Consider the following 25,352-nt stretch of genomic DNA (forward strand, 5'->3'; position numbering starts at 1 on the left):
TCCAGCTATACTACACACACAAATAATTTGAGCCTATTATTTACTATTGAAGAAGAAGAAGAAGAAGAAGAAGAGGAGGAGGAGGAGGAGGAGGAGGAGGTGGAAGAGGAAGAGGAAGGAAGAAGAGGAAGGAAGAAGAGGAACTCATTATTTCATCGTTATTCCTTACTATCTTTTCCTTTTTAACAATTAATGGCAGAATCACTACTTATTTCTTAATACATCTGCTTACTATAACCTTTAATATAAATATAGGTTACTATAAAAATGTTAACCTATTTCTATTCCTTATCTTGTACAAAAGGGAATTCTCATATCTCTTCTGCATCTCTTTCCCTTGTGATGATACTTACTTTTCAATAAACATGTTACCTTTATACCAATATTTCCAAATTATACAGTCTGTTTTACCAATTATTTGCCTAAATGACTTGTTATCTTTATATAATTGACCATCTTAAAATAAATTATGAAATACATCAATATACAATCGTTTTCCAGTTTCCAGAGTTAAAACCTCATAGAATTTTATTCACTGTAAGCAAAATATCTTCCCCATTTCTCTTAAAACTTGTTAATGGGACTTCTATTAATGTAGTACGTCAGTTTTGCTATCACCACATATTCTAACATTTTATCCTTCCAAATTTCTCTGGTGGGTCATTCTTCTTCTTTCCATCACTACTCTTGCTGCTGTCAACAAATACCGAAATAGTTCATGTAATTTTCTATCGATATTATCTGGTATCATTCCTAACAACATAATCTGGTGTTTCATGTCAAAATTAACTCTTAAGATCTTCTGAATCTCAGCATGTATATCTTTCCAAAAATTTTTGCTTTTTTTGCATGTCCACCACATATGAAAGAATCATCTGCGTCTTTACATTTCCAACATGAACCTACCTATTTCTTGTCCATTTTTTCAATGTCCTTTGGTTTAATATATCATCTAAAAACATACTAATTTTTCCTAAGTGATTGACATGCAGTAAATTTTATACCTTTAGTCCATAGATTTTCCCCATTGTTGAAATGTTATGCTTTCTCCAAAATTCTGCATCCATTTTATCATATACATTTTTAAACTTGTTCTGTTTCTGTATCATATTGAAGTAAGAGTTTATAAATTTTACCTAGCATATGATTCTTTTTCTGCATAATTATCTTCTCAAAATCGGTGCGATCCCTCAGTTGACCTCTGTAATCCATAAGGGCTTCTTTTAATCTGGAAGCTGCCTGAAGGTATATCAACCATTGTATTCTCTTTCCCTCATCAGAAATTTCTTGCCATGATTTTATCTTGCTTTGGAAATTTATCATATTGATAAGTTATAAAGTCACTATCTTTTCTCTGATTCTTATCACAAAAAGCGTCGATTGGTGACAATATTGGAGATGTCATAGGGCTTATTCTCATTTTAACCAAATCCCAAATTTGAATCGAGCTCTCTCTCTTATCACATGAACAATTTGTTTTGTTCTTATTCTTCTTTTCACCCAGAGGTAATTATGTAACTTATCAGGCAAGTCAGCTGCTTCTAAACGTATTAATCTATCCTTAGGGTTTTCCATCCAGTCTATAATCCAGAACAAACCAGCTGCTCCATGATCTAACTTGATATTTGGGACAGCCAATCATCCCCTACTTCTTCCATCTCGCAGTACCTTAAATCTTACCCTTGGCTTTTTGCCATTCCAGATAAATTGATTTATTCCAGATAAATTGATTTATCTGTCTCTGACAGTCTTTCAGTGTCTTATCTTTTATACTAGGCAACATTTGAAAGAAGGAATTAATTTTTGGTAGAATATTCATTTTAATTGCGGAAATTCTTCCTAGCCAGGACAGTTTTAGCTTAGACCATCTTGTATTGTTGAAGGCTTTCACGGCCGGAGAACGATGGTTGTTGTGGGTTTTCCAGGCTGTATTGCCGTGGTCTTGGCATTGTAGTTCCTGACGTTTCGCCAGCAGCTGTGGCTGGCATCTTCAGAGGTGTAGCACCAAAAGACAGAGATCTCTCAGTGTCACAGTGTGGAAAAGATGTTGGCAGGTCATTTATATCTACTCAGGAGGGGTGGGATTGAGCTGAGTCACCCTGTAAGAGTTTCCCAGGGTGTGGAATGCTAATGGCGGGAGGCTTCACTGTATCCTGAGGAGGTTCTTTTGCATGTGGATTGGTGCTTGATGTGCTAATCTTCTCTGCAGGGCTATTGTCAAGTATAGAGTGTTTTGTTAGCCTGGTGTTTTTCAGAACTGGAAACCATGCTCTGTTCATTCTTAAGGTTTCTTCTTTCTTGTTGAAGTTTTGCTTATGCTTGTGAATTTCAATGGCTTCCCTGTGCAGTCTGACAAAGTAGTTGGAAGTGTTGTCCAGTATTTTGGTGTCCTGGAATAAGATACTGTGCCCTGTTTGAGTTAGGCTATGTTCAGCCACTGCTGAACATCTTGCTAGACCATCTAGACCATCTTGCTAAGTCTTTTTGAATCGTCTTCCATAACACTTCATAATTATTTTTAAACAATGTTTCTTTTTTGTCCTGTTAAATTTATGCCCAGATATTTAACTGGATTTGCTGCTATTTCACATCCCGATAATTTCTGAATTTCCTCCTCCTCTTGTCTTGTTAAAAACTTGGGGATTATTTTAGGTTTTTTCCTGTTGACTTTAAATCCAGGGAAGTTTCCAAAACTCACAAGGTGTTCCACAACATGTAGTGTCTCCTGCAGATTCAGAATTGTCAGAACCACATCACCTGCACAACATCATCACAGAGTGTTTTGTTGTTGGCATAATTGTTTATATTTTTATTTATATATTCGATTTCTAGTCTGCCCTCCCCAGAAGGCGGGCTCAGGGTAGAGTACAACATTTCCATAAACAATAAAATATCACATTTAAACATTATATAAACAGGCATTAAAACTTATCATACAATGAAAACATCCTCCTTAAAAATATCATACAATAAAACATCCTCCTCAGATGATGGTGATAGAATAATAACCCTAAAGTGCTGCATTTCAGTCTGGCCCATAGGCCCACATACAGGGTGGTAGACAGGTGTTTTATATTTTATATGGCTGGCAGGGCCCAGTCTAGCCTCCACCATATGTCTGGTGGAACATCTGTCTTAGAGGCCCAGTGGAAAGATAACAAATCAGTGTCATCAGACAGAGAATTCCACCAGGTCAGTGCCAGGACCAAAAAGGCGGGAGGCGGGCCTCCCTTGGTCCCAATCCAATCCAATCCTAGCCATTTAATCATGTCCAATCCTTGGCTACTCTGTAAATCGTATCCCTCCAGGCCTTTCTGTCTCTGACTGCTTCTTTCAATTCCTTCATGTTCAGTCCAGTGTCTTTCATGATGGTATCCAGCCAGCGGGTTTTTGGTCTTCCTCTCTTCCTCATTCCACTCACCATTCCTAGCATCATTGATGTTTCTAGTGAGTTGGCCCGCATTACATGCCCGAAATAGCTGAGCTTCTGCTTTGTAATCTTCCCCTCCAGAGACATGTCAGGTTTTATGCGTTCCAAGACAGCTTGGTTTGTTACTTTTGCTGTCCAAGGGATCCTCAGGAGTCGTCTCCAACACCAACAGTACACCACACAGATAGCCCTTGGTCCAGGGGCCACTAAAAGTTGCTTATTTGTTGAACAAAGATCCTCTGGGGTACATACAGGGAGAGGCGGTCCCATAGATATACTGGGCCCAGTTCTCATAGGACTTTATAAGTCAATACCAAAACCTTGAACTGGACTTGGTACTCAACTGGTAACCAACCAATGCAGCTGGCAAAGTATAGGTGTTATGAGTTCCCCAATCAGGAACCTTGCAATTACGCAGCCACATTTTGGACCAACTGTAGTTTCCAGATCAGGCCCAGGGGCCAGGGGAAGCCCTGCATAGAGCAAGTTACAGTAGTTTAACCTGGAGGTGACAGTTGCTTGGATCACTGCAGTTAGGTTGTAAGTCGACAGGTAGGGGACAAGCTGCTGGGCCTGTCTTAGATAGAAAAATGAGGTCCGGGCAACCGCTGCAACCTGTGCCTTCATAGTCAGGGAGGCATCCAGGATCACCCCCAGGCTCCTAACTCTCGAAATCGGTGCAAGTGGCGCCCCATCAAGAGCAGGGAGACAGAGTCCCGTACCCATGGACCCTGGACCCACATGCAGGACCTTTGTCTTCATAGGATTTAATTTCAATCAACTCTGCTTCAACTATCGAGTCACAGCTTTGAAGGCACGCTCCAAGACATCCAGGGCCAAGTTGGGCCATCCATCCATCATCAGATATAGTTGGGTGTCATCAGCATATTGATGACACCCAAGTCTGAAACTCCGCACCACCTGGGCAAGGGGGCGCATATAGATGTTAAACAGTAGTGGGGAGTGTTGCCCCCTGGGGGCCACTGAACACCAAGGGGTGACAGGATGACAATTTCTCCCCAACCCCCACCCTCTCTCCCTGATGGTGGAGAAAAGAGACAAGCCACTGTAAGGCAGTTACTCATATCCCCACATCAGTGAGGCAGTGGGTCAACAGATCGTGGTTGACCATATCAAACGCTGCTGACAGGTCCAATAGTATCAGCAGCGACGATCTGCTGCGATCCAGCTGTCTGTGGAGATCGTCCATGAGGGCGACCAGCAGCATCTCCATCCCGTGTCCTGGGTGGAAACTGGACTGGAAGGGATCTAGAGAAGAGGAATCATTCAGGAAACCCTGTAGCTGCTCCACCACCACTCGCTCAATCACCTTGCCCAGAAACGGGAGGTTCGAGACTGGGTGGCAATTGATCAGGCTGATGGGGTTCAAAGATGGTTTCTTCAAGAAAGGCCTAACCACAGCTTCCTTCAATGCTCCAGGAAAAACTCTGGAGCTCAAGGACGTGTTAAAAATAGCCTTCAAGGCAGCCCGTTGCCCATCTACACTGGCCTTCACCAGCTAAGAGGGGCTGGGTCCAAAGAACACGTGGTAGGCCTCACCGCTCGCAGGGGCCTGTCAATTTCATCCCGAGAGTGGATTGAAATGATCTAATATCAGCTAGTAGACAGCTAAGGGGCCTCCAGTTCACATACTGTATCAATTGTGGCTGGCAAGTCACAGTGAAGAGACAAAATTTTATCAGCAAAAAAGCTCCCAAAAGCCTCTCAGCTAATACCTGAATTCAAAATTTGACGGTCTCCCTCTGATAGACCAAAGCACATTGAACAATTTTGCTGGATGTGAGCTAGCTGGTGCAATGGAAGCCGCATAGAAATCCTTATTTACAGCTTTTACCGCCATCTCATAGGCTTTCATAAACGTACTGTAAGATGATCTTGTGTCTTCATCATGAGATCACCACCACATTAGCTCAAGCCGTCTCAGCTCCCACTTCATCCGTTGTAGCTCCTCTGTATACCAGGGAGCCAGTCTGGTGCAGGAATGAAGAGGGTGATGGGGGGCAATTGTGTCAATGGCTTCGGAGAGACAGACTTGCCAGTCTTCCACCAGCTCATCCAATGAACTGCCAGGGAGTATCAGATCCCGCATAGCATTCTGGAAACCAATTGGATCCATAAGTCTCCACAGGTGAGCATAAGTAACCTTGCCGCCCTTGCTGGGGGGGGGCAGCATATCCAGCAGAGCCTTCAGAACCAAGTGATCTGACCATGGCACCAGTTCAACTGTTTCCAGATCCACATTTATCCGCATCACGGAGATCAAATCTAGCGTGCAGCCTCCTTGATGTGTGGGGGTCAAAACAATTTGAGAGAGTCCTAGCGCGACTATGGAGGATACCAGGTCCAAAGCCTGGGAAGAGGCAGCAGCATCGGCATGGACGTTGAAGTCTCCCAGTACTATCGGGCTTGGGTACTCCAAGGCCCACCCCTGCTACCACCTCCAGCAGGCGTGACAGGGTATCTGATGGTGCGCTAGGCAGACAGTACACCACACAGATAGCCAAACTCTCCTCAGCACCCCACACTAGGCCCACACAATCAATGCCAGAGATCTCCAGGGCAGGGAGCAGCTTGAAAGAGAAAGCCTCCTGGACAAGAATCGCCACCCCTCCCCCCCCGCCTTGTGTTTGGGACTGATGGAGGACCAAAAACCCAGGAGGGGTCAGTTCTTTTAAGGCGACCATTTTGTCCTCCCTTACCCAGGTCTTGGTCACGCACACCAGGTCCATATTATTCACTGCGAAATAATCATGCAGCATTCTGGTTTTATTGTTTATGGACCTGGTGTTGCACTACATCAGTGTCAAAGGGGGATTAGATTTCCTAACTCCACACCCAGCATTTCTCAGGATGGGACGCAGGTTGGAAGGACACCGAGCCCTACCATATCTCCGTGTCCTCATCTTGACCCAGGTTCCACCGCCATACCTCCCTTGACCCCAAAGGACCAAGATCCCTGACCCCATACTGGCCCCACTCTTCAACCACCACCCTCCGGCTCAATCTATTTACACCAGCTATTAGATCTTTACTAATTCCAGTTCTAAAATTCCCAGACACAGTCAACTGTTAAGCCCCAATCATTAACCAGTAATAGAATCCAGCTGCCCATAATCCAATCCAATGGGCAGAGTATCACTAATCCCCACCCAACAACAATTTCTCACCCCAATACAATATTACCCAATTACATCCCCCCAAGAATCTGATCAATTTAATTCCCATTTAATACAACGTCAATTGCAGCAAATTTGTTTATTCCCAGTTTTAATTGGCAGCAGTATAAGGGAGAAAATTACCCAATTACAATATTATCCAATTAGCCCCCCCCCCAGAATCTAATCAATTTAATTCCCGTTTAATTAGGCTGCAATATAAGGGAGCATAATCTCTAAACACAAGGGAACTGCAAGATGTATCTACTCCAGGACACTAATTCAATTTCACTCTAGTTTAACTCAGTATGGCCCCTCACAGACCACTAAAGCTGAAAACCTAATTTCAGTAGCCTCCAAACATACTCATTCCCCTCTGCCGAGCCTATCTTCCCAGGCGAGAACTTCCAGGCACCTCTTTCATACGGCTCTCTAGCTTGTCCATTCGCTGGCCCCCAAACCTCCGTACCTGCCTAGGATGGCCACAGGCCTCCCTGGCATCAGGCAATTGGGTAGCCGGCTGCAGCAGTACTCCACGATGGAGCATCGATCGATCTGCCCAGCTCAGCGTCAAGCACCAATGGCTCCGCCTGGTTCAACGATGGGTGTCTGGTGGTTCTGCCTGGCTCAGCATTAGGAACCGGTTGTCAATGGCGGGGCTCTGCTTAACTCAGTGTCTGGGCATTTGATGTCTACCACAGCCTGAACACTTAATCTTTTATCACCAGGAACTAGTTGGAAATGCAGCGGTAAAAGCACCAGGAGCATACATTGGGTTCCGGGTGACTCAGCTCGACTCAACGGCTCCATCAATTGTCTCCACTGAGCTCAAGATGTCGCCGCCGAGCTCCATGGCAGTAGCAGCGCTAGAAACACTAAGAACACACTCGTCGGGATTCAGGGTGGTTTAGCTCCACTTGGCTTCACTCAATGCTGCTCCTCCACACTCTGCCCACCCCACTCTCAGCTTGCTCATTACTTACTCCTCCAGCTGCTCAGCTTCTCACAGGTCAGCTTACTTATTTTCCTCTATCCGCTCTGCTTCACTTGTTCTCCTTTAATGTAGCATGTTATGGCATAGTATAGCTCAGTCTATTTCCTCCATTGGTTAAGATGCCATTATATATTGGAAATGCTATCAAACGCTAGCAAAAAGGTGCTGGGAAAGTTGGTTAAATTAACCGCTGATAAATTTAAGTGCTGGTAATGACATATATTGTAAACCATCTGAGTGGGTGTTAAGTAATCCTGAAGGGCGGTATATAAATCGAATGTTGTTGTTGTTATTCCCTCGGCCTTAACGGTATATAATGCCAAGGTTTCTAATCAATTTTTTTATGGTGCAGAAATCTGGATTCAGGCCCCTTCTGAGAGAATGGATTACATTCAGTATGATTTTTTTCTGACGCTTATTGACTACTCCCAGATTTGTTTCAGGAATAACACAGAGCTGCAATGGGCAAATTATTGATGGAAGCTAAGACATGGATAAATGCACTTCTTTTTAAAATAAAGTTTTTAAAATCTGAGGGAGGGCCCACTCTACTTGGACTCATCCAGGCAGATATATTAGTCAATGGGATCAACTATTGGGAAAGAAAATGAAATGCCTAGGAATAACAAATGACATGGTCAAAACTACAGAGACCAAAGATATAATTAGGCAAATAAAAATTCATGTCAAGAAGTTTATTTATTTTCGACTTTTATTCCACCCTCCCCGCATTTCTAGCAGGCTCAGGGTGGATTACAAATACATAAAAGTTAAAATTTATAAAACAGTTATTGTAAATTAGCAATACTAAAACATCCAGATTTACACAGTTAAAATACAAGAAAAATATAAACATCAGAATAGCCCATAATCCAAATTAGATATTATTAGTATGTCTGTTAGCCAGTTTGGAGTAGTGGTTAAGAGCAGTAGGACTGTAGTCTAGAGAACAAGGTTTGAGTCCCCACTAGGGATGTGCGTTTCGGCATTCAGAATGCCGAAAGAATGCCGAAACAAAAGTGTTTCGGCTTCTTTCGGGGAATGCCGAAACGTTTCGGGTAGCCGAAAGAAAAAAGCCGAAACGTTTCGGGATTCTTTCGGCTTTCTTTTGGCTTTTCTATGGGAAAATTCCTCCGTCTTCCAGGACGCCTGGAGGAGGCATTTTCCCACCGAATAAGCCCAAAATTGGTGGGGACCTTCCTCTAACCCTTCTCTAACAACCGCCCAAGTTTCAGACAGATTGGACTTTGGGGGGCCATGTTATGGCCCCCCAAAGCAGGTCCCCCCATCCTCCCATAAGAAAGCGAAGGAGCAGCATATTGTTAGCATGCTGCTGCTGATCTTTCTTCATTATTTCCTATGGGGAAAAAATGAAGAGGCAGGCTTCCTTTGCCAGGGGTGGCATTTTGCATGCAAAATGCCCCCCCAGCCCTCAGGGGCCCTTCTCCCACCCCTCCTCCCACCCCCCACCAAGGCTCAGCCTGCTCCCACTTGGGGGGGCATTTCATGGCCTCCCCAAGTAGGTGCTCTAATCTCTACCACTGACAGCTGGGGGAGGCTTGTGTTGCCAGGGGTGGCATTTTGCATGCAAAATGCCCCCCAACCCTCTGGGGCCCTTCTCCCACCCCTCCTCCCACCCCCCACCAAGGCTCAGCCTGCTCCCACTTGGGGGGGCATTTCATGGCCTCCCCAAGTAGGTGCTCTGCTCTCATCTCTACCACTGACAGCTGGGGGAGGCTTGTGTTGCCAGGGGTGGCATTTTGCATGCAAAATGCCCCCCAGCCCTCTGGGGCCCTTCTCCCACCCTTCCTCCCACCCCCCACCAAGGCTCAGACTGCTCCCACTTGGGGGGGCCATTTCATGGCATCCCCAAGTAGGTCCTCTCAGCCCCTAAAGTCCACCCCTTACAGCCCCACACAAACCCAATTCCCCCCCAGCTGCCACACACAGACCCAAATCTCCACATTAGCCCCTCACAGACCCAAATCCACCCCCACCTGCCCCACACCCATAACCCCAGGAACAGGCTGGCAAAGGCCAGCCCTCTCCCTTTGTTCCCTATGCTGGGAACTTCTAAACTCTCTTTCCCTAGGCAATTCTGCACAGCCCAGGGGTGCCACAATGGTGGGCACACTTCTGAGTGCCAGCTGGTCCCTGTGAAAGAGCACCTGAACCACAGACACCCTCCCTCAAATTCCCCCACCACCTACAGAGATGGCTGGCCAGCCAGCCCCATTGTTCCCTATGATGGGAACCAACTGCACAACAAAGAATAAAACAAGAACAACACAAAATAAAGTTTTAAATTTTTTTTTCTCCCTTCCAAAGTACAAGTAGGCAAAGCATTATGACACATTACACCAGCAGTCCCCCACACAGAAAAATAACACAACTCACTTAACATCAGAGAATCACAAAGCATGATTCCTGTCAAAAACACTTTATTTCTTGAACAGCTTTAGGTTACACAGCAGGGGGGAACACCAAAGGGCATGGCAGCACTATCTTACACAAAAATAACACAACTCACTTAACATCAGAGAATCACAAAAACACAATTCCTGTCAAAAACACTTTATTTCTTGAACAGCTTTAGGTTACACAGCAGGGGGGAACACCAAAGGGCATGGCAGCACTATCTTACACAAAAATAACACAACTCACTTAACATCAGAGAATCACAAAAGCACAATTCCTGTCAAAAACACTTTATTTCTTGAACAGCTTTAGGCTACACAGCAGGGGGGGGGGACACCAAAGGGCATGGAAGCAGTATCTTACACAAAAATAACACAACTCACTTCACATTAAAGAATCACCCCCAAAAAATAGCTGTCAAAAGCACTTTATTTCTGTAACTGCTTTAGGTTACACAGTAGGAAGGCACCGCAGAGCAGGAAAGCAGTGTACTACGCAAAAATAACACAACTCACTTCACATCAGAGAATCACACAAACACAATTGCTGTCAAAAACGGTGAAGTGGGTTGTATTATTTTTTGTAGTACATTGCTATCATGCCCTGTTGTGCCCTCCTACTGTGTAACCTAAAGCTGTTCAAGAAATAAAGTGTTTTTGACAGGAATTGTGTTTTTGTGATTCTCTGATGTTAAGTGAGTTGTGTTATTTTTGTGTAAGATAGTGCTGCCATGCCCTTTGGTGTTCCCCCCTGCTGTGTAACCTAAAGCTGTTCAAGAAATAAAGTGTTTTTGACAGGAATCATGCTTTGTGATTCTCTGATGTTAAGTGAGTTGTGTTATTTTTGTGTAAGATAGTGCTGCCATGCCCTTTGGTGTTCCCCCCTGCTGTGTAACCTAAAGCTGTTCAAGAAATAAAGTGTTTTTGACAGGAATCATGCTTTGTGATTCTCTGATGTTAAGTGAGTTTTGTTTTAATTTTTCTGTGTGGGGGACTGCTGGTGTAATGTGTCATAATGCTTTGCCTACTTGTACTTTGGAAGGGAGAAAATAATTTTTTTAAAACTTTATTTTGTGTTGTTCTTGTTTTATTCTTTGTTGTGCAGTTGGTTCCCATCATAGGGAACAATGGGGCTGGCTGGCCAGCCATCTCTGTAGGTGGTGGGGGAATTTGAGGGAGGGTGTCTGTGGTTCAGGTGCTCTTTCACAGGGACCAGCTGGCACTCAGAAGTGTGCCCACCATTGTGGCACCTCTGGGCTGTGCAGAATTGCCCAGGGAAAGAGAGTTTAGAAGTTCCCAGCATAGGGAACAAAGGGAGAGGGCTGGCCTTTGCCAGCCTGTTCCTGGGGTTATGGGTGTAGGGCAGGTGGGGGTGGATTTGGGTCTGTGAGGGGCTAATGTGGGGATTTGGGTCTGTGTGTGGCAGCTGGGGGGGAATTGGGTTTGTGTGGGGCTGTAAGGGGTGGACTTTAGGGGCTGAGAGGACCTACTTGGGGATGCCATGAAATGGCCCCCCCAAGTGGGAGCAGTCTGAGCCTTGGTGGGGGGTGGGAGGAAGGGTGGGAGAAGGGCCCCAGAGGGCTGGGGGGCATTTTGCATGCAAAATGCCACCCCTGGCAACACAAGCCTCCCCCAGCTGTCAGTGGTAGAGATGAGAGCAGAGCACCTACTTGGGGAGGCCATGAAATGCCCCCCCAAGTGGGAGCAGGCTGAGCCTTGGTGGGGGGTGGGAGGAGGGGTGGGAGAAGGGCCCCAGAGGGTTGGGGGGCATTTTGCATGCAAAATGCCACCCCTGGCAACACAAGCCTCCCCCAGCTGTCAGTGGTAGAGATTAGAGCACCTACTTGGGGAGGCCATGAAATGCCCCCCCCAAGTGGGAGCAGGCTGAGCCTTGGTGGGGGGTGGGAGGAGGGGTGGGAGAAGGGCCCCTGAGGGCTGGGGGGCATTTTGCATGCAAAATGCCACCCCTGGCAAAGGAAGCCTGCCTCTTCATTTTTCCCCCATAGGAAATAATGAAGAAAGATCAGTAGCAGCATGCTAACAATATGCTGCTCCTTCGCTTTCTTATGGGAGGATGGGGGGACCTGCTTTGGGGGGCCATAACATGGCCCCCCAAAGTCCAATCTGTCTGAAACTTGGGTGGTTGTTAGAGAAGGGTTAGAGGAAGGTCCCCACCAATTTTGGGCTTATTTGGTGGGAAAATGCCTCCTCCAGGCGTCCTGGAAGACGGAGGCATTTTCCCTTAGAAAAAAGCCGAAAGAATGCCGAAATAATGCCGAAAGAATCCCGAAAGTCGAAAGCCGAAAGAGATTCTTGTTTCGGCTTTCGGCTTTAACGATAGAGAATCTTCTTTCGGCTTTCTACTTTCGGCTATAGCCGAAAATTTTTGGCTTGCACACCCCTAGTCCCCACTCCTCCACATGAAGACAGCTGGGTGACCTTGGGTCAGTTGCAGCTCTTTTAGAGCTCTCTCAGCCCCCTCACTGGGTGTTGGTTTGTGGGGATGATAATGACTGACTTTGTAAACTGCTCTGAGTGTGGCATTAAGTTGTTTTGAAGAATGGTATATAAGCACAAGGTTGTTGTTGTCGTCATCGTCGTCATCATCAATATGGTGCAGAGGGTATGTTCAACTCTTTACTTCAGTATTGCCCTCCTGATGCAACTGCTGAAGTATTTTTATCATCTGACAGTACCAAAGCTCAGAAGAGCTTTTACTCTGGCAAGAATGAATGCTCTTCCCTCACCCATTTTGGAGGGTAGATATAAGAAAGTACCATGCAGATGACCTTATGATAAAGTTGAAACCATTGAACACTGAACATACGACTCTAGAGTGTCCCATATTTAATGAGTTGAGGGTTAGCTTAATTACCCCTCTACTTAAAAATATGGAACTACCTAATATGAGAGCCCAGGTGACATGGTTACTATCGGATACAAATGATTTTGTTACTCTTTCTGTGGCAAAATATATAAGGATGATAATTAAATATCAGAGAAATAATATTAAGTAAGGGTTTTACCCATTTTAATTTCTGTTTAAGGCGATAGCTATATGAGCAGAACTAGAGAGAGAGAGAGAGAGATCTGCTGTACCTCCTTCATCAACTATATGCAGAAAGCAGAAAAGTAAGATGCATCCAGACAAATAAGTTAGGGAATGTACCATATTATGAAAAACAATAGAATGCTTCAGAATTGAGATGTTGCAGAAAATAAACATTTTTAGATTTAATGGAATCATTAGGAATGAGGAGCAAAAATGCAGCTTCAAGAAAGAAATAACATGGAATACAACAAAGTATTAGATGAGTTTGTTTTTTCTTTTTTTATAACAGATTCTAAGGAGTAACTGTAGTATCTATTAATAGTATTATAGAACTGGAGGGTTTTCTGTATTTTACCTGCAAGGTTAATTTGCTCATTGCAGGAAAGGCATTTCCATACAATGTATTTTGGAAAACACTGGCTCTCCAGTTTCTTTTCAACAGTGGAAAAGATTGTAATAATCAATAATAATGAGCAACAAATCTAATTGGTATAGCCTATAGCTACTTTGCTTTTGGTAGGAACAAGAAATGCCAGATGTTCAAACTGGATTCACAAACGAAGAGATCATATTTCACATTTACATTGATTACTAAACCATACGAAAGAACTTCAGAAAAAAATCTGTTTGCGTTTTATAGATTACAGCAAAAGCTTTTGAATGTATGGATCATGGAAAGCTATAGATTGAAACATCTGATTGTTTGGATGCACAACCTGTACTCGGGACAAGAGGTTACTATTACGGAATATGGAGAAACAGAATTATTTCCAAGTACCAGACAAGGATGTATATTATCTCCCTATCTGTTTGACCTATATGCAGAGCATATCATACTGCTTAGTGAGCAATAATTGTAAAGCTCATACTCACTAAAGTGACAACGATGATATATTCTGTTCAGCATAGCTTGACTAAGCATTTATTTTAAAATGTGTACAATTTATGAAAATGGACCTTGAAGCCTTTCTCTTCTGAGAATGCTCAGATACTATAATTATAATAAGATATATGTGTTGTACCTAACTGAATAAAGATTTCCTCATTGGAAACTATTTCCTTTAAAAAAAATTTTTTTAAATTTTTTTATTCATTTCAACAATAACAGTACAACAATATTGAAGATAATTATAAAATAGAGATTATAAATTACAGTAAGGAATTGGAAACTATTTCTGTTTTCCAGTGGGGATAGTTTAAAAAAAATGGTTACAAATTATGCACTTGATCTTCCTGTGGTATCATTTGCTTTCCTAGTAGTACTCTCATAAAGCCATTTAGTCATTTTTAACTAAAAGTGCCATAAAAGAACACTGAAGGGAGAATATAAAGAATTATACTGATCCTTGCCACACAGTGTATTAGTTCTTAATCTGGAACTGACTAACAAAAGTAAAATATAAAGATTACCTACATCTCGTCTTGTAGACAAGAGGTTTTCTGTCTATCGTGCCATAGATTTAATGAATCTCTAGAGACACTGAAAAAGCTTTCAGCATTTAAGAATTAGTAATTGCTTATTATGCTGTTTAAACAAAACACTACTCAGCAATATGGATGCCATGGGAGGGGGAAATCCTTCAAAGATAGGATTATCTCTGCACATTACATGAAACATGATACTGAACAGAGTCAAATGATGCTTTTAAATGGAAAAATAGGAAAAAATATGTTTTAGAACAAAATGTGTGACCCTAAGGGAAGGTCATCAACATTTTTGATCACAGAGAAAGTAGGCAAACAATAACATCTTCACTTACAAAATTAATGGTTAAACAAATTCAATCCAACATTCACAAGAAAGGAATCAGTGGAATATTCATAGAGTAACACAGACATGAACAGAAAAAAGAAAATTCAAATGTGCTGGAGAAAAGGCAAGAGTGCAACTTTGGCCTATTTTTAAAAAACTTTTTCTCTAGAGAAAGATGCAAGCAAGGAGAAAATTAGATGTGCAATCTGTATATATTTTTACTAACAAGAGGCTCAGATTTGGCTAACAGATTTGGCTAACAGATTTGGTAAAGTCAATCAAGAACCACAAGAGCCGCTTTTAACAACCACACTTTATACAGAGTATTGTATCTTAGGGGAAACTAACCATATGCCCTTTGTCATCTATTCTTGTACATTCTTTGAGTCTAAACAGAAGTACATAAGAGATTAATCTCTTATCATAGTCACTGAAGAACCTCCTAAAACCTTAGGTTCTGTTAAGATTTATTGGGAAAAAACAATGTATACAATGCATCATACAATAAGAGTCATATAGACCAACTCCCCATGCATGGAGGCAAAATTCATTATAGTGAACTACTCAGGAGATATCTGCCCAGTCTCCTATTACAATTATTCAATGAAGAAGGTACTATAATTTTTCTAAGCCACATGATGTTGCCAGGAAGATAATAATAAATATTTAACCTTCCTATGAACTAAGTCCATTGCCTCTTGTCTTATCCTCAATAATAATTAATCTGTATGACAACTCATAGATATCTGAAGATTATTATATCCTCTTTTCATGTTTTGTTTCTAAGAAACAGATTTACAAGCAACAGAAAAGGGTAAAAATATGCACCTCCTTTCCCTCCCCAAAACTATTTGCACAACATAGACTCAGAACATATATTTTATGAAATAATTTGAAATAAAAATAATATTCAAATTATTTTTAAATTAATTGTGTTCATTTTTACAGGTACAGGGAATCAATTATTCCATGGGATTCACTAACAACATAGACTCCAAAGGGGAGGAATTTTGGCCATACTGGAATTTGGCATGTACAGTCTTGGTACTGATGAACAGAAACTAAACAACTTATTTTTTTCTCTGTAATAGTGCAGCAACTGGTATGATTGTTGCTACTTTGGAAAACAGATTCTTTAACATTTTATATACTAATAGCCAAGAGTCTCCAGTCTATGGATACTTAACCTCACACGTCAGTAGTACTTGGCCACAAAGCAGATGTTTCTGCAACCTTGGAACACTGCCCACCCCCCCATGGTTGCAGAAAAATTTCAAACCCCAACAAAAAAATTTGGGGGTAGGAGACTAAATTCTCAAAAAATAACTCACCTCAGGTCTGTGCAAGTGCACACCACAGAAAAAGATGATTGTTGCTACCTTGGAAACAAATTCTGTAACATTCATATGTCTAATTTCCAACAAAGCCCCATCTGTAAATTCTTAAATCCAGATCTTTAAAGACAGCTTTTTCAACAAGCCTGAGAAAAGCAGGAAAATCTGAAATCTTAAAAAAAAAAACCTCCCAAAATGATAAAAAGGGTATCCATTGCTTGAAGAAATGGATGCCCTCGGAAGCAGTTGCTAGGCACCCACAACAGTATTGTTAAGCCTGTCAGGAAAAGGCAGGAGGAGGTGTCAGAGCCTTTCTTAGGCTTATTTTTGCTTTTAGGAAGGACTCATTGGGGCCAGACAGGGCAGCAACTGCTGCACAACTTACATGACTTACCCAGGCCTGGCTGCTTTCTACTGTTCAACAGCATTCACCCCACAAAAGCCAGTGTAGTGTAGTGGTTAGAGTTTCAGCCGAGGAGCTGGGAGACTCAGGTTCGAATCCCTGCTCTGCTTTGGAAGCTCACTCGGTGACTTAGGGCAAATCACTTTCACTCTCAGGCCTCCAAGTGTCTCCCCCCAAAGCCGACACAGCCAAGGGAGTGGAGGGGCTGTTATTCAGGCCAGTAGGCAGCCAAAGCCTTTAGGGAAAAAAAGCCTCTTGGGTCCTTTCTGCAAAGTGCTTTTTCATTGGTTCAGGCCTCATATTGCATTGATTTCTCTCCAGACTTCTGCACACACAATCAAAATACCTTGATTCAGTCTTCGAAATGCTTCTCAGACTTTTTTCATTTCACAGAAGGTCTGCAACTGCCACAGAATCAATCTTTCCTCCACGTTTGTGCAGCTTTTTCCCTTGCATACATACCCCAATGTCCCCCCCCCAGCAAATAGGGCCTTTTTTGAAGTGTTGAATAATTTATTTGGTGTGAGGCCTAGCCCTGCCTTTCACCCTCACCTTTATTCCCCTGCATCGTGATTGACTAAACAGCAACCAATCTTTTTCCTGATTTTTTAAAAAAATTAAATAGCAACATTGCATGCTAGTGCCATAAAAAGACCGCGCCCCCCAAAAGCCCTTGAAAGTTTCCTCAGCAATCAACTGAGGAGACTGAAGAGTCCTCAAAACCCACAGCAGAATAAGGGCATTTTTCTAGTGCAGAAATAAAAAACAGACACCGCTTCAGTTCAATTCCCTTCAAATGAAGAATCAAAGAAGTATGAGGCCAGAGCCAATAAATAGGATCCAATCCTCACAGGCGGAATACACAGAAAGCCCGATATAAAGTTCACCATGCAGAAGAGGCCTCAGTGTCAAAACTGAGAGCTCCTCCAGGTGTCTCCCCTCAGAGCTGACACAGCCAAGGAGGGGGAGGGGCCTTTAATCAGGCAGAGTTGTTGTGAGGATAAAATGCAGAAGAGGAGAAAGATGTTAAATGCCTTTGGGTTCCTATCATGGAGATGGGATATAAATGAAGCACATAAAAGTAAAGATAGCTGAAGGGAGGCAGATAAAAAGAAAGCTGGTTGAAGGAGAAACAGAAGCAGGAACAGGTGAGGATGTGGGAACTGATAGGAAAAGGGAAATAGTGTGGGGAGGGGGATACAGGGGAAAGTTAAGTGTCCCCCAAGTCCTTGTGGGTTCTCTATCATGCAACTCACCCTGGCTTGACCTAGCAGCAGCAGAAACACCACAGAGTTTTTCCAGAGAGAGGCTGCTGAGGGAAAGAAGGAAGCCGCAGATAGGGGTGTGCAAGCCAAAAAATTTCAGCTAAAGCCGAAAGCCGAAAGCCGAAAGAAGAATCTCTTTCGAATAAGCCGAAAGCCGAAACGGCCAGCCGTTTCGGCTTTCGGCTTTGTTTCGGCTTTGTTTCGGCTTTTTCAATGGGAAAATGCCTCCGTCTTCCCAGACGTCTGGGGGAGGCATTTTCAAACCGAATCAGCCCAAAATTGGCGGGGACCTTCCTCTAACCCCTCTCTAAAAACCCCCCAAGTTTCAGACCGATTGGACTTTGGGGGGCCATGTTATGCCCCCCCCAAAGCAGGTCCCCCTATCCTCCCATAAGAAAGCGAAGGAGCAGAATATTGTTAGCATGCTGCTGCTCATCTTCTTCATTATTTCCTATGGGGAAAAATGAAGAAGCAGGCTTCCTTTGCCAGGGGTGGCATTTTGCATGCAAAATGCCCCCTTACCCTCAGGGGCCCTTCTCCCACCCTTCCTCCCACCCCCACCAAGGCTCAGCCTGCTCCCACTTGGGGGGGCCATTTCATGGCCTCCCCAAGTAGGTGCTCTGCTCTCATCTCTACCACTGACAGCTGGGGGAGGCTTGTCTTGCCAGGGGTGGCATTTTGCATGCAAAATGCCTCCAAGCCCTCAGGGGCCCTTCTCCCACCCCCCACCAAGGCTCAGACTGCTCCCACTCGGGGGGGGGGCATTTCATGGCCTCCCCAAGTAGGTGCTCTTTTCTCTACCACTGACAGCTGGGGGAGGCTCGTCTTGCCAGGGGTGGCATTTTGCATGCAAAATGCCCCCCAGCCCTCAGGGGCCCTCCTCCCACCCCTCCTCCCACCCCCCACCAAGGCTCAGCCTGCTCCCACTTGGGGGGGGCCATTTCATGGCCTCCCCAAGTAGGTCCTCTCAGCCCCTAAAGTCCACCCCTTACAGCCCCACACAAACCCAATTCCCCCCCAGCTGCCACACACAGACCCAAATCCCCACATTAGCCCCTCACAGACCCAAATCCACCCCCACCTGCCCCACACCCATAACCCCAGGAACAGGCTGGCAAAGGCCAGCCATCTCCCTTTGTTCCCTATGCTGGGAACTTCTAAACTCTCTTTCCCTGGGCAATTCTGCACAGCCCAGGGGTGCCACAATGGTGGGCACACTTCTGAGTGCCAGCTTGTCCCTGTGAAAGAGCACCTGAACCACAGACACCCTCCCTCAAATTCCCCCACCACCTACAGAGATGTCCCATTGTTCCCTATGATGGGAACCAACTGCACAACAAAGAATAAAACACGAACAACACACAATAAAGTTTTTTAAAAATTATTTTCTCCCTTTCAAAGTACAAGTAGGCAAAGCATTATGACACATTACACCAGCAGTCCCCCACACAGAAAAATAACACAACTCACTTAACATCAGAGAATCATCCCAAAATATTGCTGTCAAAAGCACTTTATTTCCTTAACTGCTTTAAGGTTACACAGTAGGAAGGCACAACAGGGCATGAAAGCAGTGTACTACATAAAAATAACACAACTCACTTCACATCAGAGAATCACACAAACACAATTGCTGTCAAGAAAGTTGAAGTGGGTTGTATTATTATGTGTAGTACACTTCTATCATGCCCTTTGGTGCACCCCCCTGCTGTGTATCCTAAAGCTGTTCAAGAAATAAAGTGTTTTTGACAGGAATTGTACTTTTGTGATTCTCTGATGTTAAGTGAGTTGTGTTATTTTTGTGTAAGATACTGCTGCCATGCCCTTTGGTGTGCCCCCCTGCTGTGTAACCTAAAGCTGTTCAAGAAATAAAGTGTTTTTGACAGGAATCGTGTTTTGTGATTCTCTGATGTTAAGTGAGTTGTGTTAATTTTTCTGTGTGGGGGATTGCTGGTGTAATGTGTCATAATGCTTTGCCTACTTGTACTTTGAAAGGGAGAAAATAATTTTTAAAAAACTTTATTTTGTGTTGTTCGTGTTTTATTCTTTGTTGTGCAGTTGGTTCCCATCATAGGGAACAATGGGGCTGGCTGGCCAGCCATCTCTGTAGGTGGTGGGGGAATTTGAGGGAGGGTGTCTGTGGTTCAGGTGCTCTTTCACAGGGACCAGCTGGCACTCAGAAGTGTGCCCACCATTGTGGCACCCCTGGGCTGTGCAGAATTGCCCAGGGAAAGAGAGTTTAGAAGTTCCCTGCATAGGGAACAAAGGGAGATGGCTGGCCTTTGCCAGCCTGTTCCTGGGTTTATGGGTGTGGGACAGGTGGGGGTGGATTTGTGTCTGTGAGGGGCTAATGTGGGTATTTGGGTCTGTGTGTGACAGCTGGGGGGGAATTGGGTTTGTGTGGGGCTGTAAGGGGTGGACTTTAGGGGCTGAGAGGACCTACTTAGGGAGGCCATGAAATGGCCCCCCCAAGTGGGAGCAGGCTGAGCCTTGGTGGGGGGTGGGAGGAGGGGTGGGAGAAGGGCCCCTGAGGGTTGGGGGGCATTTTGCATGCAAAATGCCAACCCTGGCAAGACAAGCCTCCCCCAGCTGTCAGTGGTAGAGAAAAGAGCACCTACTTGGAGAGGCTATGAAATGGCCCCCCAAGTGGGAGCAGGCTGAGCCTTGGTGGGGGGTGGGAGGAAGGGTGGGAGAAGGGCCCCAGAGGGTTGGGGGGCATTTTGCATGCAAAATGCCACCCCTGGCAAGACAAGCCTCCCCCAGCTGTCAGTGGTAGAGATGAGAGCAGAGCACCTACTTGGGGAGGCCATGAAATCCCCCCCCCAAGTGGGAGCAGGCTGAGCCTTGGTGGGGGGTGGGAGGAAGGGTGGGAGAAGGGCCCCTGAGGGTAAGGGGGCATTTTGCATGCAAAATGACACCCCTGGCAAAGGAAGCCTGCTTCTTTATTTTTCCCCATAGGAAATAATGAAGAAGATGAGCAGCAGCATGCTAACAATATGCTGCTCCTTCGCTTTCTTATGGGAGGATAGGGGGCCTGCTTTGGGGGGCCATAACATGGCCCCCCAAAGTCCAATCGGTCTGAAACTTGGGGGGGGTGTTTAGAGAGGGGTTAGAGGAAGGTCCCCACCAATTTTGGGCTGATTCGGTGGGAAAATGCCTCCCCCAGACGTCTGGGAAGACGGAGGCATTTTCCCATTGAAAAGCTGAAAGAAAGCCGAAAGAAGCCGAAACGTTTCGGCTTTTTTTCTTTCGGCTAGCCAAAACGTTTCGCCTTTCTCCTAAACGTTTCGGCTAACCCGAAAGAAGCCGAAACACTTTTGTTTCGGCTTTCTTTCGGCATTCAGAAAGCCGAAACGCACATCCCTAGCCGCAGAACAAACAGGAGAGAGCACTTCCCGCAACGACCAAGAACAAGAAGAAAGGGAAGGCAGCAACTTCCCTTTCTTCTTGTTCTTCGAGGGAAAGAAGGAAGACAAGGTAAAAATGGAGGGGGGGTAAAGGTAGGTTGGATGATGGTGAGAAGTAGAAGGAAGCAGGAAAACGAGAAAGGCCATGGGGGATCCCTTATCTAATTCTCAACATGGTCCTATCTGTGGATACTTAAATCCAGAGACTGGTGTCATGAACAGACAAGGCAGGTTCTACAAACCTGAGAAAAGACCTAGGGGTTTGTAGGAAAAAAATCTGAATTTTTTTAAAAAAAAAAAAACTTTGAGAAGTTAAAACCCCTCAGAATAAGAAAAGGTGCACCTGTACTTTTAAGAAAATAATGTCCTCTGATTGCCACAACAATATTGCCAGCCTTGGTTTCTGTCAGTAAAAGGAGAGAGAGACAGCCCATTCCAGGGATATTCTGGCATCTCAGTTCACCCCTGTACCCCCACTGCCCTGGAAGGAGGACACAAGAGCCAGGCCCAGCAGCAACCACTGGGCAGCTTTCTACCATGCAGTTTGAGCAACTCACCCAACTGCGATATGGTTACAATTTGATGTCATACAACTCACCTGGGCTGAACGGTAGCTTGCTTACAACTTGTACAACTTAAGCCTGGCCAGGCCCAGCAGTGGCTGCCACCCAACTTTTGTGACTTAGCCAGGCTTTTACCAGAGACAAACTGCCAGGAGGAGAAAAGAGGGAAAGCTGAGAGTCAGTGTGGTGCAGTTGTAAGAATCTAAGTTTAAATTGCTACTCTGCCATGGAAGCTTGCTGAGTGACCTTGGGTCAGTCACACACGCTCAGCCTAAACTACCTCATGCGGTTTTCTTTTTAAGAATTAAAAAGGAGAAGAGAATGATAGATGCTACTTCAGGTCTCTACTGGGAAGAAAGGTGGGGTATAAATGATGAAGCTAAATAATAAATAAATAATAAATAATAAATAATAAAGCTAAAGACTGGGGAGGGGACAGATAAAAGAAAGGCTGGTTTGTGAGTGGAGAGATGGAAGGAGGAAAAGAGGAGGGGATATAAGGGCTGCCAGGAGGAGAAAAGTATAGGGAAAGGATACACGGGGAAATGAAGTGACCTATGCAGCTCCTTGCGGGTTCCTTCTTGATCAGCATATTCCTGAGTTGCTTTTTAAGACAATTAAAATATCATTAACTTAGAAGATAATATTTCTTCTGATAACGTTTTGAAAGCTTTCACTTACTTATTATAGGGCTATCAATGTCCTTGGTGCTTTACAGAATCTAAGACATCAGTTCTCTCCCCTGAGAAGCTTACAATCTAATGTTTGATATAAAAGAGACTACAAAATATGTAGAGGCAGGGATAAACAATGGGAAAATGTGTCTACATTCCAATTATAAGTATTTCATTTTAGTAGGCTCAGGGTTTCAGAACTTTATGAAAGTCACATTTTCTAAATTGCACAATTATATTTCATATAAAATATTTATTTCATTTTTAAAATGTATATACTGTTTATCAATAAAAATGCACAAGAATAAGTAATCATATTTTTCTATCACATTTTTATCCTACCCATCCCCTCCAAGAAGCTCAGGGCTACTATATATATGGTTCTCTGTTAATCCATTTAATGCTGAGAGCTAGATTACACTGAGAGCATGATTTCATGGCAGAGTGGAGATTTGAACTCTTATTCCCCTGTTCCAGTTTAACACACTAAATACTACACTACAATACTCATTATATGAATGAGGGGCTCATCAAGAGTGGGTTAATTAATCATATGTGGTCTCTTTATTTAATACTGGAACCTCACAATTTGCCAACATATTTTAAATTTATAAATGTGCATATGTAAAAAGCCATCAAATCACAACTGACTTACAGCGACCCCAGCAAAGGGCTTTCAAGGCAAGTGAGAAGCAGAAGTGATTTGCCATTGCCTTCCTCTGTAGAGTCTTCCTTGGTGGGCTCCCATCCAAGTACAGACCCTGTTTAGCTTCTGAGATCTGACAAGATCGGGCTAAATCAAGCTTCCTTCCTTCCCTAGATTTATAAATACAAAAGCATTTATTTAAGGTGTAAATACTAGGGATGTGCACCCCCAAAAGATTTGGGTTTCCCGCTTTGGGTTTACCCGAAGCAGGAAAAAAAATTCGGAAAAAACCCCAAACCTGAAGTGGCAAGCCACTTTGGGTTCAGGTACTGGAGCCAATTCAGGATTATTAGGGAAGATTCAGTCTTTCTTTCCAATGGGAAACACTGCTCCCACCTATCTGAGGGCCTGGAGGGTGTACTTTCTTCCCTAATAACGCCAAATTTGCAAGGAGCCCCCTCCCAACCCTCCTCTCACTACCACCCAAGTTTCAGGCAAATTGGACTTTGGGGGCCATGATACGGCCCCCCAAAGAAGGTGCCCCAACCGCCGCCAATCTCCATTGTTCCCTATGGGGAAAATGGGGAGGAGGGTTCCCAGGCGGCTGGGGGTGGCATTTTGCAATAAAAATGCACCAAGCCTGCAGGGGATCCTCTCCCAACACTCCTCTCATGATCATTCAAGTTTCAAGGAGAGCGGACTGCTGCACGTGTCCTGGCGGGTACACCATACGGGACACATGTGACTCCAACCTTGCAGCAGCTGCACTGGCTTCCCGTGGTTCCGGATCAGGTTCAAGGTTTTGGTCTCAACTTATAAAGCCCTAAACGGTGTGGGACCGGCATACCTGAGGGACCGCCTCTCCCCATATGTACCCGAGAGTGCTTAGATCCACACAAAAACATCTACTGGTGGTCCCTGGCCCTAGGAAGGCTCGACTGGCCTCAACCAGGGCCAGGGCGTTTTCAGTCCTGGCCCCAACCTGGTGGAACTCTCTGACGGAGGATACTCGGGCCTGCCAAGACCTTGTGTCCTTCCGGCGGGCCTGTAAGACAGAGATGTTCTGCCAGGCATTTCGTTGAGGCCTGTACTCAGATCTATCGATTGGCCTCCCTGTATGTCTTCTATTAGTGGGGGGCTATATTGAGTCATCTGTCCCATGTAGTAACGGTGGCCAATCTTGCACCAACTCAAGTCCCCACCCCTCTCTTCCCTTGTGGTTGGCAAGAAAGGGTGAAGTGAACCTGGGACATAGTGCAGAGTCAGAAGTTGTTTTTATGCTGTTAAATCTGGCTTTTATCATTATTTAATGTACCGTTTTATCAATGTGTTTTTATCTGTATGTTGTAATCCGCCCTGAGCCCATCCACGGAGAGGGCGGACTATAAATTATTATTATTATTATTATTATTATTATTGATAATGATAATAAAGAAGGTGCACCCAGCTGCATTATTCCAATGAGGATTAACCTTCACACCAGAGAATCACACTAAAAAAAAAATAATTTAAAATGCACAAACCCGTATGAAGCAGGGACACTCTTGCTACTAGAAGTAAACTGAAGCCCCCACCCGAATAACCAAACTAATGCAAGGGGAACAACTTCATACCAGAGAATCACAATAAGAAAAAATTAATTAAAAATGCACAAACCATATGAAGCAAGTGAGAGCAACTAAAAGTAAACTAATTGAACAACCCCCGCTACCCTCACACACCACAATACAACCAAACTGATGAAAGAGGAACAACTGTAAGAGCAAAAGTACAGAGACCTACAACTAAAAAAAAACCTTTTTAAAGCTTCTTTTTAGAACACACTCAGAAACCTCCCTAAAAACAAACTCTTGCACACATAGCAAAGTAATTCAACAAACAAGAGGCAATAATTAAACAGAAGATTTAAAATCTAAAGTACAACCACCCACAATTTCCCCTTCCCTCGACCCACCAAGACAAGAGACAACCCCCCCAATAGAAATAAACCCAGTGAGTCTAGTGACTCTCAAACCAGCTGCAGACAGTCAATCAGGTTCAGCAGGCAAACCACGAGGCAACACAGAGGAAATGGCCTCCAATTTAAATTCATCATCCATTTCACTGCAGCAGCATTGAAATTAAAAAAAAAACAATACTGGCTTCCTCCCAGAGAATCCCCCAATCGGTAAGGGAAAGAGGCAGCTGCTGCTGAAGGGATTGGCATTCCCTCTCAGCCAATCTCCATTCCCTCCCTTA

General features: G+C 44.2%; 1 protein-coding gene across 1 annotated transcript in view; it reads right to left on the reverse strand.

Moving 5' to 3' along the window:
- NBEA (neurobeachin) overlaps positions 1-25,352 on the reverse strand; it is a 702,521-nt gene that overhangs the window by 457,348 nt on the left and 219,821 nt on the right. The window lies entirely within an intron of this gene.

Source organism: Eublepharis macularius, chromosome 3, assembly GCF_028583425.1.
Source record: "Eublepharis macularius isolate TG4126 chromosome 3, MPM_Emac_v1.0, whole genome shotgun sequence".
NCBI classification, from domain to species: domain Eukaryota; kingdom Metazoa; phylum Chordata; class Lepidosauria; order Squamata; family Eublepharidae; genus Eublepharis; species Eublepharis macularius.